Source organism: Crocodylus porosus, unplaced genomic scaffold, assembly GCF_001723895.1.
Source record: "Crocodylus porosus isolate Cpor-Errol unplaced genomic scaffold, CroPor_comp1, whole genome shotgun sequence".
NCBI lineage: Eukaryota > Metazoa > Chordata > Crocodylia > Crocodylidae > Crocodylus > Crocodylus porosus.
Window position 1 is genome coordinate 16,744,921 of NW_017728948.1, and position 12,002 is coordinate 16,756,922.

General features: G+C 47.8%; 1 protein-coding gene across 2 annotated transcripts in view; it reads left to right on the forward strand.

The window, feature by feature from the left end:
* The first annotated feature begins 8,103 nt into the window (after window positions 1-8,103).
* Window positions 8,104-12,002, forward strand: part of RGS12 (regulator of G-protein signaling 12) — a 159,864-nt gene continuing 155,965 nt past the window's right edge. Inside the window, exon 1 of one of the 2 annotated variants that reach the window (XM_019552849.1) lies at window positions 8,104-8,203. The gene's annotated coding sequence lies outside the window, so the exon portion shown is untranslated. The remainder of the gene's footprint in view (window positions 8,204-12,002) is intronic. The other variant, XM_019552848.1, reaches the window with a different exon arrangement.

The window sequence follows — 12,002 nt, forward strand, 5'->3', positions numbered from 1 at the left end:
AAGGTCACATCCCACAACTCGGCCTGAGAAAAGATGACTGGTGGGGTAGTTTGGCTCAGCCAGCAGCACCTGTGGCATCATGCAGCTAGGGGTTTAACAGAGCAGCCACAATGTTTTGCTTCCCCCTTACCACATCTGCCCGTATATTTCCAAGGAAAATACCCTGCTTTCTCCATTCTGCTTGTCAAAAACAAGGTGTATATCTTATTCAGAAACATACTGCATGCTACTTGTTTTAATTATGTCTATTTTTCGTTTATATTTTTATTTTTTGAGTTTATTTTTTATATAGCAGACTACTTAATGCATTCAATAAAAATAGTTCTTATAATACTAGTACTTGGAAGGAAAATTTCAAAGTAATGCTGAGGCAGTATGCAGGCCATTCCTTTTGTTTCTAAATAGGATTTAAGGATATCTCCTTTTTTGGTCAATCTAGGTTTAAAGAGATCAGTATCCTTATTTCATTGTGTGCACACAAGTGACCTTAAACATGATTTCTGCTACTTACGGTAGACATGTTTTTAAGTTTTGCAAAAAAGAGGAGAGAATTGCTTTTGTCAAATACTTTACTAAAAAGGATATGGCCATAAGTGCACTGATTTATTTATAGCAGGTAAAAATATGTACCTTAATACTGTGTACTGTTTATTGTATGACAAAAATGTAGTGTCCAGTTTTGTCTGATACACTGCAAGCCTCTGCTATAAAGGTTATTGCTATTTCGGCTAAAAATGAAACTCTTGCTGCAATATGATGTAGCAGGGCACTAAGGTGCCTGATACTTGGAGAGCTGGGATAACCCCCCAGGTGCTGGTTGCTGGGGCAGCTAGAGAGAGCCAGTGACCCACACCTGCTAGCGGTCAGGTGACTGGAAAGGGCAGGGCCTGGCTCCCATTTAAACCCCAGGGCTGAGGCCAGGCAGGCTGTTCTCTGCTGGCAACCAAGGGGGAGGGAGACAGGGCTGTGGAGGGCCCGCGCGCCCAGGGAGGCAGAGAGAGAGACAGGGCTGTGGGGAGCCCGAGTGCCAGAGAAGACGCCGAGAGAGACAGAGCTGTGGAGAGCCTGAGCGCCAGTGAGACATAGTGGGAGACCAAACAACATCAGTTACATCTGTGAGGCTTGGTGTGTGGTAAAGGGTTGGTTGGAGCCACACATAGCCCATAAAGCCAGGGTGCCCTGAACACCCATTATAGAAACAAGACAAGGGATAGCAGGAGAACCGTGGCCAAGAGGACGAAAGGCAGCCTCCCTTTAATATATATAAGACCAAGACGTGGCGGGCAAGATTCAAGGGTGCTTTTAGGCAGCTTGGCACAGTACAGTGGGCAACGAGGGGAGAGCACGGCAACCCTAGGATGCCCTCCTGTTACAATGATCATAAGGACAACACAACAGGGCTACAATTGTGGTGCAGAAATGGCCACAGATCTATGATGTTATGTAAAGGAGAATTAGATATCTATTGATGACTAATTTAAGGAAGTAAAATTAAAATTGAAAAAGCGAGCAAATGAGAATAATGAAATGGAATATGCCTCTGTCAGTTTAAAAAATATATATTTTATTTGGCTTTCTGGAAGCAACAGTACATCAAATATTTATTGCTCAATCTATTGTATTATTCCTTTTATAAGGGAATATGAGATTACCAAGAAATGCTCTGGTCTACACATTATTTTAAAAGAATAACTTGCCTAATGGGAAAGTTTTCTTTGGTCTAAAAATAATCTTAATATGTGTTTAGCTATGGTAAATATTTTTGAAAAAATGTTTGTTTTTTCTCTTGAATGTGAGCACAACTTTTATTTAGTGGGGTAAAGATTGGGACTGCCCGATATATTTCTTTACAAATTACCTGAGAATATTTATTCATGGGTGTAACAGGGACTCTAGCAGGAGCCCTGTTACTTGGGCTAGCTCCGGGAGGGGTGACCTCTGAATGCACCCTGCCAGGTGGAGGGGATTTCACACCTGGAAAGAGGTTGGATGATTATCCCATGAAAACCAGAGATAAAACCGGCAGTGGGACATGTACTGTTTGCCTTTGGGCAACAGAATAGGAACACAGGAATAATCGAGACCCTAGAGAGACAAACAAAGCAAGAGATGTCTAACCTGTGACTTGGGAGGACGTTGGGAGCTCAGGATCTCCTCAAGACAACACATCAGACCCAGACAGACTTGGCTAAAAAGGATTGTGCAGCTGTGTCATGGCAGGCGAGTACAAGGAAGAACACAGAACTATCATCCAACACGCTCACAATGAGAATAAAAAACACTTGCCTGGTAGCAGCTTTTATATTTATTATTGCAAATCAACTATTATTATTTTGATAGTTTCCTAAACTATTATCATACTCAAGCTTTAGGTAGCCAAGAACACAAAATTACAAACCAAAACACTTATACCTGTTCATATGAGCCATCAAGAAGTTATAAACTTAAAAAAAAAAAAGGGTGCTCACTATGCCCTTATAGCAGTAGTTTTCAACCTTTCTAGATTCAAGGCACTCCTCCATAACTGTCTTTGAATTCGTTGGCAACCCAGTTGAGAACCACGGTCGAGCTGCCTCAGCTTACCTCAATGGTTCTCCAATGCTGCCACTGCCAGGTAAAAGTGCCTCTGTGATTTGTGCACAGCCAGACTAGGAAGGCTTGTAGCATGAGCACCTGCTGCTGCCTACATTCAAGTTACCTGATGCTGAAAGCAGGCAGGCGTGCCTACTCTTGCTGCAGCCCTCTCTCTCTTACCAGAAGCAGGCACACAGAACAGATCCATCTGCCCTGTGCACTTCTGTTTTTGGGACATGCTGCTCAGGGTTAGACCAGGAAAAGCTGCAGCAAGGGCAGGCATGCCTGCCTGCTTTAAGCTTATCAGATAACCTTAATGCAGGCAGGAGTGTACACTCATGCCGCAGCCCTTCATGGTCTTGCTGTGCCTGAGGCATGTGGTGGTGGCAACAGGATCATGGCACCCCTGTCAGGGTCTCTCAGCACCCGACTGAGACCCACTGCCTTAGAGCAGAGGTTCTCAACCTTTTTGGAGTCAGAGGCCCCCTCACTCATGACCTGCAGCCCCCTGGCCCCGTTACTCCCAATTGACAGCAGGGGGTGGGTGGGGGGCATGGCTCAGCTGCTGTCACTCTCCTTAGGCTGCTCACACTATCCCTCACTCCACCTGAGCTCCAGTGGCTGGAGGAGGTGAGGGCAGTGTAGCTGCCTCTGATCCGTTACTCCTCCACCTGTTGGTGGTGCAGCTGGCACGGGGTCATGGCAGCAGCAGCAGCAGCAATGAGTCTTGATGCCCCACTCTGCCCTCCCATGCCAGGTCCCACTGGCTGCTCCACCCAGGCTGTAGTCCAATGTCCGCTGTGGGTGCAGAAACAGGGGGTCACGTACCCTCTGGGCCCATGACCAATGCCACTCCCCCCCCGACTTACTGCTACCTGGCTGCCACATGCATGTGTGCGTGTGTACATAAACATGGTGCCATATTGGCTACCTCCCACTCCCCCCAGCCCCAAGCAGCCCCTTGCAGGCTGCAATACTGTCAGCCTACAAGGGAAAACCCATGGTTTCCCACATTTTTCTCCTTTAAAGGAGAAAATCCACATTTTTCTCTGAACCTGGTGGCAGCAGCGGCAGTGATGGCAGGCTCAGCCTAGGCATGGGCTGTCTCAGCTAACCTCAGAGATCACAATCGCACCATATCTGCAGCCCTCATGCAGCTCCTAAAACTTGCAGCCCTCTAGGAGGCTGTGGACCCTTGGTTGAAACTGCTGCTTTAATGTTCTCAGTTTGCTTGCAGTTTGAGAGCAGAACCAGACCTGTCAACCACTAGTAAGTAGCCTGGGAACACCTTTTCTACTGATGTTCCCTGCAGCTGAGCTAACTTTCCCAGCTCTGATCAGTAATATGTATTTTCCTAGAAAACAGTTTTTTGCCTTTTCTTCAAAGTATATTTAACACAACAATGTTAAATTCCATCTAATGACAATACACCCAAACTCTTGGTGTCAAATGATCTATTTCAGATGACAAGTTTGTCTCCAGGGTAGACCATATTACTTGAAGAAAAGCATATTTTCAGGTAAGCACAGATAGTTTTTCCTCTTCCTTTGTCCCACAGATCCGTTGCAATTAGATTTTCATGGCTGTCTGTCTGGGTAGAAAGCAGGATCATCCAAAACATATTCTTTCAATAAATGTCTCCTTTGTCTTCCTAGGGCCAGTAAGACATGAAAAAGACTTTGTCTGAGAGAAAGGAAATAGGATGCTGGCTGAACTAGATGACTCATATACAGAAAATATGTATTAATAGCATGTGTCAGTCTGACAATTTGCATCAGAAACCAGGAGTAATTACCTGGACCTCAGGACATGGTAATCCAAAACAACAGCTATAAATAATCGTTCAATAGGGGAGAGTAATTTTACCTATACTAGCAGCTAGGGACAATTCAATACCTTCCTAGTCTTAGGTGTGGCAGGCAATACCTATCCTGTTCATATATTTCCAGGGTGTATGTAGAGTGATATAGTTACACCTTGCCTAGGTCAGCTTCAGATCTCCAAGGCATAGCTTTTCAGTACTCAGCACAGCATGCTCGAAAGAATATATTATTTCCTCATTGACAGTTTACCCCTATACAATTACTACAGAGAGTCTCAAACATTGCTCTGAAAATGTTTCAAGTGGATAGCAATTAAACTGGGCTGAACTTTTTTTTTCTCCGCTCCCTCACATGGACCTTGTTTGGCTCTCTCAAGGAAAGTATGGGCTTTGGGGGCTCTCCAGAAACTCCCCTCTCTTGTGCCTGGGATCCATATATGGCCCAAATACCATATTTACTCAAATCTAAGACAGCCCTAAATTTAAGACTACCCATTAATAATTACATTCTAGACATGGAAAAATGATAAATTTGTTATAAATTTGTACCTGCCTCCCTCCCCAACCTCTGTTTCCCTTGCTTCCCCTCCCTGCCCAAGCCTCTGCTCTCTCACTTCCTTTCCTAGCCTCTGATTCCCTGTTCCCACCCAGCCTTTTCTCCACTCTTCCCCCAATCTCTACTCTCCTCCTCCCCTTCCAGCCTGTGCTCTGTGCTGGCAGGCTCCATCCCCGTTCTAACCCCAGTGCATAGGCTGCAGTATTCACAGAGCCTGCTGTGGCTGCTGCTTGTGTCTCTGTACCACATTTGACCATTTTGTTAGCCCTGCTTGTGCTCATTTACTGTACTTTATGAGACCTTTCCTTGTACATGTTCTTTCAAGCAGCAGGCATCGCAGTGGGTGTTGCATAGTCTGAAACTCTGCGCTGCAGTCATAAGTGGTTGAACACAATAATATAGTCCTACTTCTTCATTTGTTCTTTGGAGTGTCTAGCTCTGAAGAACCATGAGGCTAACTGCCAGCTGTGGGACTCCACTATTCCACTGTCTGAATCCAGTTTACCTTGGAGTTGCCCTTGATTGAACCCTTTCATACAAAGAACGTATCATGAAGACAAAAGCAAAAGGTGAGCGCTCAGAACAACATTTTGTATAAGTTCATCAACTCAAAATGGAGAGCTAGCCCTTCATCCATCTGAACCACTGCCCTGGCTCTCAGCTTCTCTTTTGCCAAGTATGCATACCTTGTATGGGGGAGATCCATACATGCCAGGCCCCTTGACCCCATTCGAAATGATAGCTGCTGATGCATCACAGGATATATTAAGCCTACCAGCCTAAACAGTGTGTACCTGCTGGTTGGCATCACTCTGGTTGACGTCAGAAGAACAGTGTTTAGCAAGATAGAATGACTGAGACAAACTGAAGATGGGAGAGACCTGCTCTATGACCATCCTGTAGTACACAAAGACTGAGGTAATGAAAGAGCTTCCTTACCAGCACCCAACCTCTTGATGCCAGACCTAAGGAGACATGACTACAGATTTGGGATGAGAGTCTGAAAAAACACCTGACAGTGCAAAAATGGACATTCCAGCAGCAGACATGGACATACCATCTGGGGCTGACGAACCACGACAAAGGTGATGATGTCTCAACCACCTACGCACTGGAGTTGCACATTTCAAGGAACAGAGCCTGCTGGCACAGAGCAAGGGTAAGTGGGGAGGAGAGGGGCAGGCCAGGGAGCAGAGGCTGCAGTGGGGGGATAACAGGGTACAGAGGCAGGGGAGGGAGGGACAGGCAGCAGCTGCAGCTGTGGCCCAAACTCCAGGTAGGGGCTGGCGCCCAAGCCGTAACAACCACCTGTGCCCCACTACCCTCACACTCAGTTTTAAGATGAGGGGCTCCCCCCCCCATGTTAAGTGGGGGGTACCTCATTTTAGAATCAAGTCAATATTGGTGGTCTCCTCAAGATTAATACTGTCTATTATAGAAGTGACAGCTGAAGAGACAGCTGGGCCCAAAGGCCCCTTATGGTTCTCACAGCTACTGACAGTATCCAGGTTGTGCTGGGTGGCCTCCATCTGGAGCAGGCTATAGAGACTTGGGTATAATTTTACATCTGGCATACTGCTCTTGTGGCTGGAGATGGGGAAGAGGTGCCAGGCAGACACAGGGCATTTGATGGGTGTGGCTTGAGGCAGGTCTCCGTATCTTTTACAGGGAGGACAAAAAACCTCTGAGTAGTCAGGGGTTAATCTCCTTTCCAAGGGCAGGCAAGGAGTCAAGAGTCGCGAGAGAAAACTACACTTAGACCTCAGAACTGGACTGGCTTCAAAGGAAATGATGAATAATGGGGAGACAGGCTGGGGGATAGGGGTAGGATGCAGATAGCAGGGGAAAGCAAGAGCTTCCTTGCTTATCCTCTGGCTTTTTCTCAGGCTAAGTTAGATTAGACTTTGTGTTCACAAAGCCCTTCTGCAGCACTTCACTTCTCTCTGCCAGCAGTTATTCCACCTCTGCCAGGGTCACCTGGCAACGGGCTGGAGGTACGTGTAGACACTTTTGTGCCTTCAGTGTCGAGGCCGCTGTGGTCAATTCAGCAGTTGGAGCCTTTGGCAGAATGGAGCAATGTGGAGCCACTGGAAGTGGATGGGTGTGCACGTGGTCTGACACCTTGGTGGTGGCTACTGCCTGGCATCAGAATTTCTGGTGTCTGACCTTACCAGTCATTTCTAGCAACCTGTCCCTGTGCTGCTGCTGTAGGAGAACTTGGGAATAAAGAATCTTAATTAAGAAGTTGCATCCTTGAAGCTTTAAAGAATTTGTATCCCCAGACATAATACAATTTTATGGAAGAATTTCTTTTGGGAGATGATGTGTTCTAAAAAGTGAGTCTGTAAAAATACCATATTGGGAAACTACAGTTGCCTGTCACTGACTTGCAAATCTGCCATAAATAAACAAAAGTTTTCTCTGTTGGCTTTTCAGATCAGAACAGCATCTGAAAGTCAAATTATTCATTACATTCATTCGAAGTTCTGTATGACAGTCTATGAGCTCACATCTCTGCAACACCACTGTCTTTGTGATTGCTATTTCAATACTCTTAGTTGTCCCTGCAAAAACGGGTGAGTAAATAATTGATCCAAAGGAATTCTGCACTTATTTTGGGGGCAAAGGGTAATTATTATTTTTTAACAATATGTAAAATCCAGGCAAGGAAAAGCCCTGAAGAAGTAAACAAATTGCCTGTAATTTAGCTGCTTTTAAGGTATCATGAAAGATCAGTTAAAGAAAGAGCAAAGTTTTTAATAACTCCCTCCCCCACCCCAATGGCTGCAAAATTATGGGGCCCTCTGAAGTGTGGGTTGCCTGGTCTGCCCTCCCTTAAGGGCCCCCATCCTTTGGGCACCTCAGCCCACGCGTGCCCCATACCCTCAGCTGCTTGCCCCATGGGCGTGGGGCACTGGGGACAGGGCCGCGCCTGCGCATTGCAGCCCCCTGCTGGCGGGGGGAGGGGGGTAGAGTCCTCCTCTCTGTCCCCCGCACTGTGGGGAACTACAGCTCCCGGAGTGCAGCGCGCGCGCCAGCCCCGGCCGCCGGCGGTGGGCTCCGAGTGGGGCGTGTCGGGAGCTGTAGTTCTCCCTTAGGGTATTGTCTGCCTGTCCGGGGGCCGGGCAGCCGTGGAGTGACAGCTCCCTGTAGCCAGTGGCCGCGGCGCGGCCGGCGCCCGTCTCCTCGGTGACCGGGGCCGCCGGCGGCTCCCGAGGCTGAGCGGGGAGCGCTGGGACGGAGCCCGCGCGGTGAGTGGGGCGGGTGGGACCAGGACCCCCCACCCGCGCCCCGGCGGTTGCTGGCTCGCGGGCGTAGGACGGGGTGCGCGGCGCCGCCTTTTACCGCGGCTTTTCAAACGGCCGCGGCGGCTCCGCCCGGCGCCCTTCGCCCTTCGCCGCGGCCCAGCCCCAGCCCCAGCCCCGTGCCTCCCGGGGCTGCAGAGCCGCTCGGGACCCTGCCTCGCTCCCGGGGGCTGCGCCTCGGTGCCACCCCGAGGGGCGCAGGGGAGCGGCCCCGGCCCCGCCCCTGTACTGCGGGGGCCGCTCAGGGCACGTCTGGCTTGGGACAAATAAAAGACAAAATAGGGATGGGAGGGAAGGTTTAAAACAAGGGCACCGAGTAGAGAGCTCTGGGCAGCACCCTCCAGTGTTGCCAAATCTCGTGAAATTTTGGCGTTCTTAAAGTCTATACACCAGGAATGTGAGCAACTTAGCTCTTTCTTGTGTGTGTGTGTGTGTGTGTGTGTGTGTGTATATATATATATATATATATTTGTGTAGATATATAAATGAAAGAGCTAAGTTTTTCATGTTCCTGAAGCAGGGACTTAAAGAACAATGTCAAAAAATCACGAGCTGGCAATGCTGGGGCTCCCAAACGAGTCTGAGGGGCCGGCGGAAGCTGCCGGGTGAAACTTGGCATGGAGATGGGAATGGCCCACGGACCAAGGACCCCCTGGCCAGGGCCTCCTTCCTGGTGAGGGAGATCACAAGCTTGGCTGGGGCCAGGTAAAGTTGACGAGGAGGTCTCAGGATTTAGCAGGGCCAGGGGTGGGGACTCCTGCAGCCAGAACCACAGCGGGAGCGTCTGGGGGTGGTGGTGAAGGGGCTGGTGCTTGCAGCAGGTAGGTTTGCACCAGGGTTTTTCTTTGCTCAGAAGGGGCAGGTATGGGGTGGGGGGAGGGAAGGTGCGGTGTGATACCGGCCCCTTTGATAAGTCATCGGCCCTGGCCCATCATGAAATCTATAAGCTCCCCTTAAGAAGGGCGGCCACTGGGGACATACCAACTAATTGCTTGGGGCAACAAAAAAGAAAACAGGAATGGGACTGAGGTCATAGGTTAATAAGTAGAGATTCAGAGGGAGATGCTGAGCAGAGCATGCTGGCCAGCGTCCACTGCCCCCTGAAGGAGTCAAGGGAGCCTGTGGACACTGATCAATGAAACTGCCTGGAGATGCGAGCAGTGGAGTGCCAGGAAAGCAGCCCTCCACTCACCTGGGTTCCTCTTGGCCAGAGCCTGCTTCCTAGTCTTATAGATGGTCAGCTTGGCCAGAGCCAGGAGGAGATTGACCAGCTGGTCCTGGGACTTGGTGAGGCTGCAGACAGGAAGCCTGTAAGAAAAAAGGCGCAGGGAGAAGTGCAGCCAAAACTGCAGCAGGAGGTTTTGGAGGAGGTGGTGAAGGGGCTGCAGCCTAGTGCCTTCAGCAGGTAGGTGAGTGCCAGGGTCTTCCTCTGCTCAGAAGGAGCAGGTGTCTGGGTTGTGCGGCATGATACAGGACACTGGGCAATATAGATCTATGGTTTGACCCAGATAGTGGCAATTCTTATGTATTGTCACACAACTATTTTGATGCAAGTCAAAGCTTGGGATAGTCAGCTACGAGTTAAACTGGTTGTCTGTTTTTAGCCCATGTTTAGCCAAGTGTTTGTTGTGTCTCACACCTGCCTGTCCTTGTCATGTCCTTGAGGGGTGAGCATGAGTTACTATGTGTACAGAGAATGCAAATGAGATGGAGGTACAGGTTATTTGCCTGCCATCAGACAGACCTGCTAACAGGGCCAGAATTTAGAAACCCATCTGAATCCCAAAACACCACAAACTTCTCTGAATGGATCTATTCTTGAGGGGGTGTTGTGTGTTGCTGCTCCACGTATTGCTATCTTCAGGCATAGTAACCATTTGAAAACATTTTAGCAGCTGCCAAGTAAATTGTACTACAGTTGTATCTGATGTCAGTAGAAAGTTTACTTAGTACTATAATCCATTTAAAGATAAGGCAGTGTTAGGGTGGTGTAGGTTCAGGAATTGTAAGAGGCAAGGATTACTTAGGATGGTATCTTTTATTGACCAACTGCCTAGTTGGGATAGAGTTTTGTATGCAAGATATTCTTCAGGTCTGAGCAGTAAAAGCAAGTACAGCATAAGAGAGAACAGTTTGAAGGCAGGGAGGAAGAGAGAAATTCCCAGGGGTAGCAGACAAGCAATCAGCAGAAGAGAAGCTGGTTATTCTGTGAGGAATGTGCTCCTAATGATGTATGTCCTTTATTTTTTCTGTGAGAGTTTATTTTGGTATACAATTTCTCTTGCCCAGGAGCCAGGAGGACATTTGGTGCATTGGATCAGGTATATCACTTTTTGAGAGAGGCGTATGGAGGATCCATGGATTCTGATGGGCTCATTTTGGGGAGTATTGATCGTAGTATCAGTGGAGATGTGTTGACGTGTTAAGCATTTCTTGCTCAGGCAATTCTGTATCCCACTTGATGCCTATTGGGCAGTAGGGAGTTTGCTTCTAATGGTGAATTGAGCAAGGTTAGGGGGTTCTTTGAAAGCCAGGAGCAGAGGAGCTGGGAAATTTTCTCTTGGGATCTGGTCTTTGCCTACTATCAACTGTGGTTGGCTGGTCAGTTCTGGTGTGGGGTTGATCGGTGACCACCAGGGTGTGTAGTCATGGGGGTGGTGCTTGTATTGTAGCAGGTTATTGCATTGTATTTGGAGAGCTCTTCTAGCTTTATGGCCTATTTCTCCATGGGAGTGTCCTTGTTGGAAGATTTTAGGCTGGCCAGGTAGGCATTGCCAGTATTCTCCTCAGGATCGGAAGGCCTGACTGCAGATTACAGCTTTTTGCATGTGCTAGGGATGATTGCTAGTCTTGTGGGTGTAAGTATGGTGGTCTATAGGGTGCCATCCTGGATGTGGATTGCCCTATCTAGAAAGCTGATGTTAGTGTAGGAGTATTGCAGAGACAGTTTAATCAAGAGGTGATAGTTGTTAAACTTGGTTGAAGTCAGTAAGTCCACTTACCTTTAAAGTCTACTTTAAAGATGAGTGAAGTCACAAAGGGAGAGACAGCCTAAAGATCTGTGCCAAGACTTCATTTGGCTCCTTGTGATTATTGAGGTGCCAGACAGGAAGAAAATAAACACTTTGTCACAAGGTAATCTTTTTAGCAATGAATGTGGACAAATGCTGTCATGAAGGAAAACATTATAGGTGACTGACTTTTTTTAAAATTTTGATTTATGTTTATTTTTTTAAAGCAAATATTTGTTTTAATCTATGAGTATGATTAAAACCCAGTGATGAGTAGGTTTTGGTTGATCATTTTAAATATATCTAACTATATTCTGGCTAAGCAATCCCTTCTGAAGTAGAAAAATAAAAATATATTTGCTAATCATGAGATACTAACGAACATCCTTAGCAGAAGTACTGCTTTGATCTAGTTCCTGAAGAATCAGTGTCCACAAAAATAGACTATTGCAACCCTGATTGGTACTAAGGCCTAGGTACAGACATTTGGGGAAGATAGACTGTCTTAAAAATGGCCACCCGAAGTTAAGTGGGATGGTGGCGGGGTAAGCAGTCTTGGAGGGGGGATTCAGGGGTCCACGGGATGGATGGGGGAACAGGCAGTGTTTATGGGAGTGATGTGAGGGGGTGGGGGGGCAGCTGGGATCTGCAGGAGGGATGGAGAGGCAGGTGGCATCTGCAGGAATAATTGAGGGGATGGGGGGTGCAGAAGGGATCTGCAGGGTGTTGTTGGG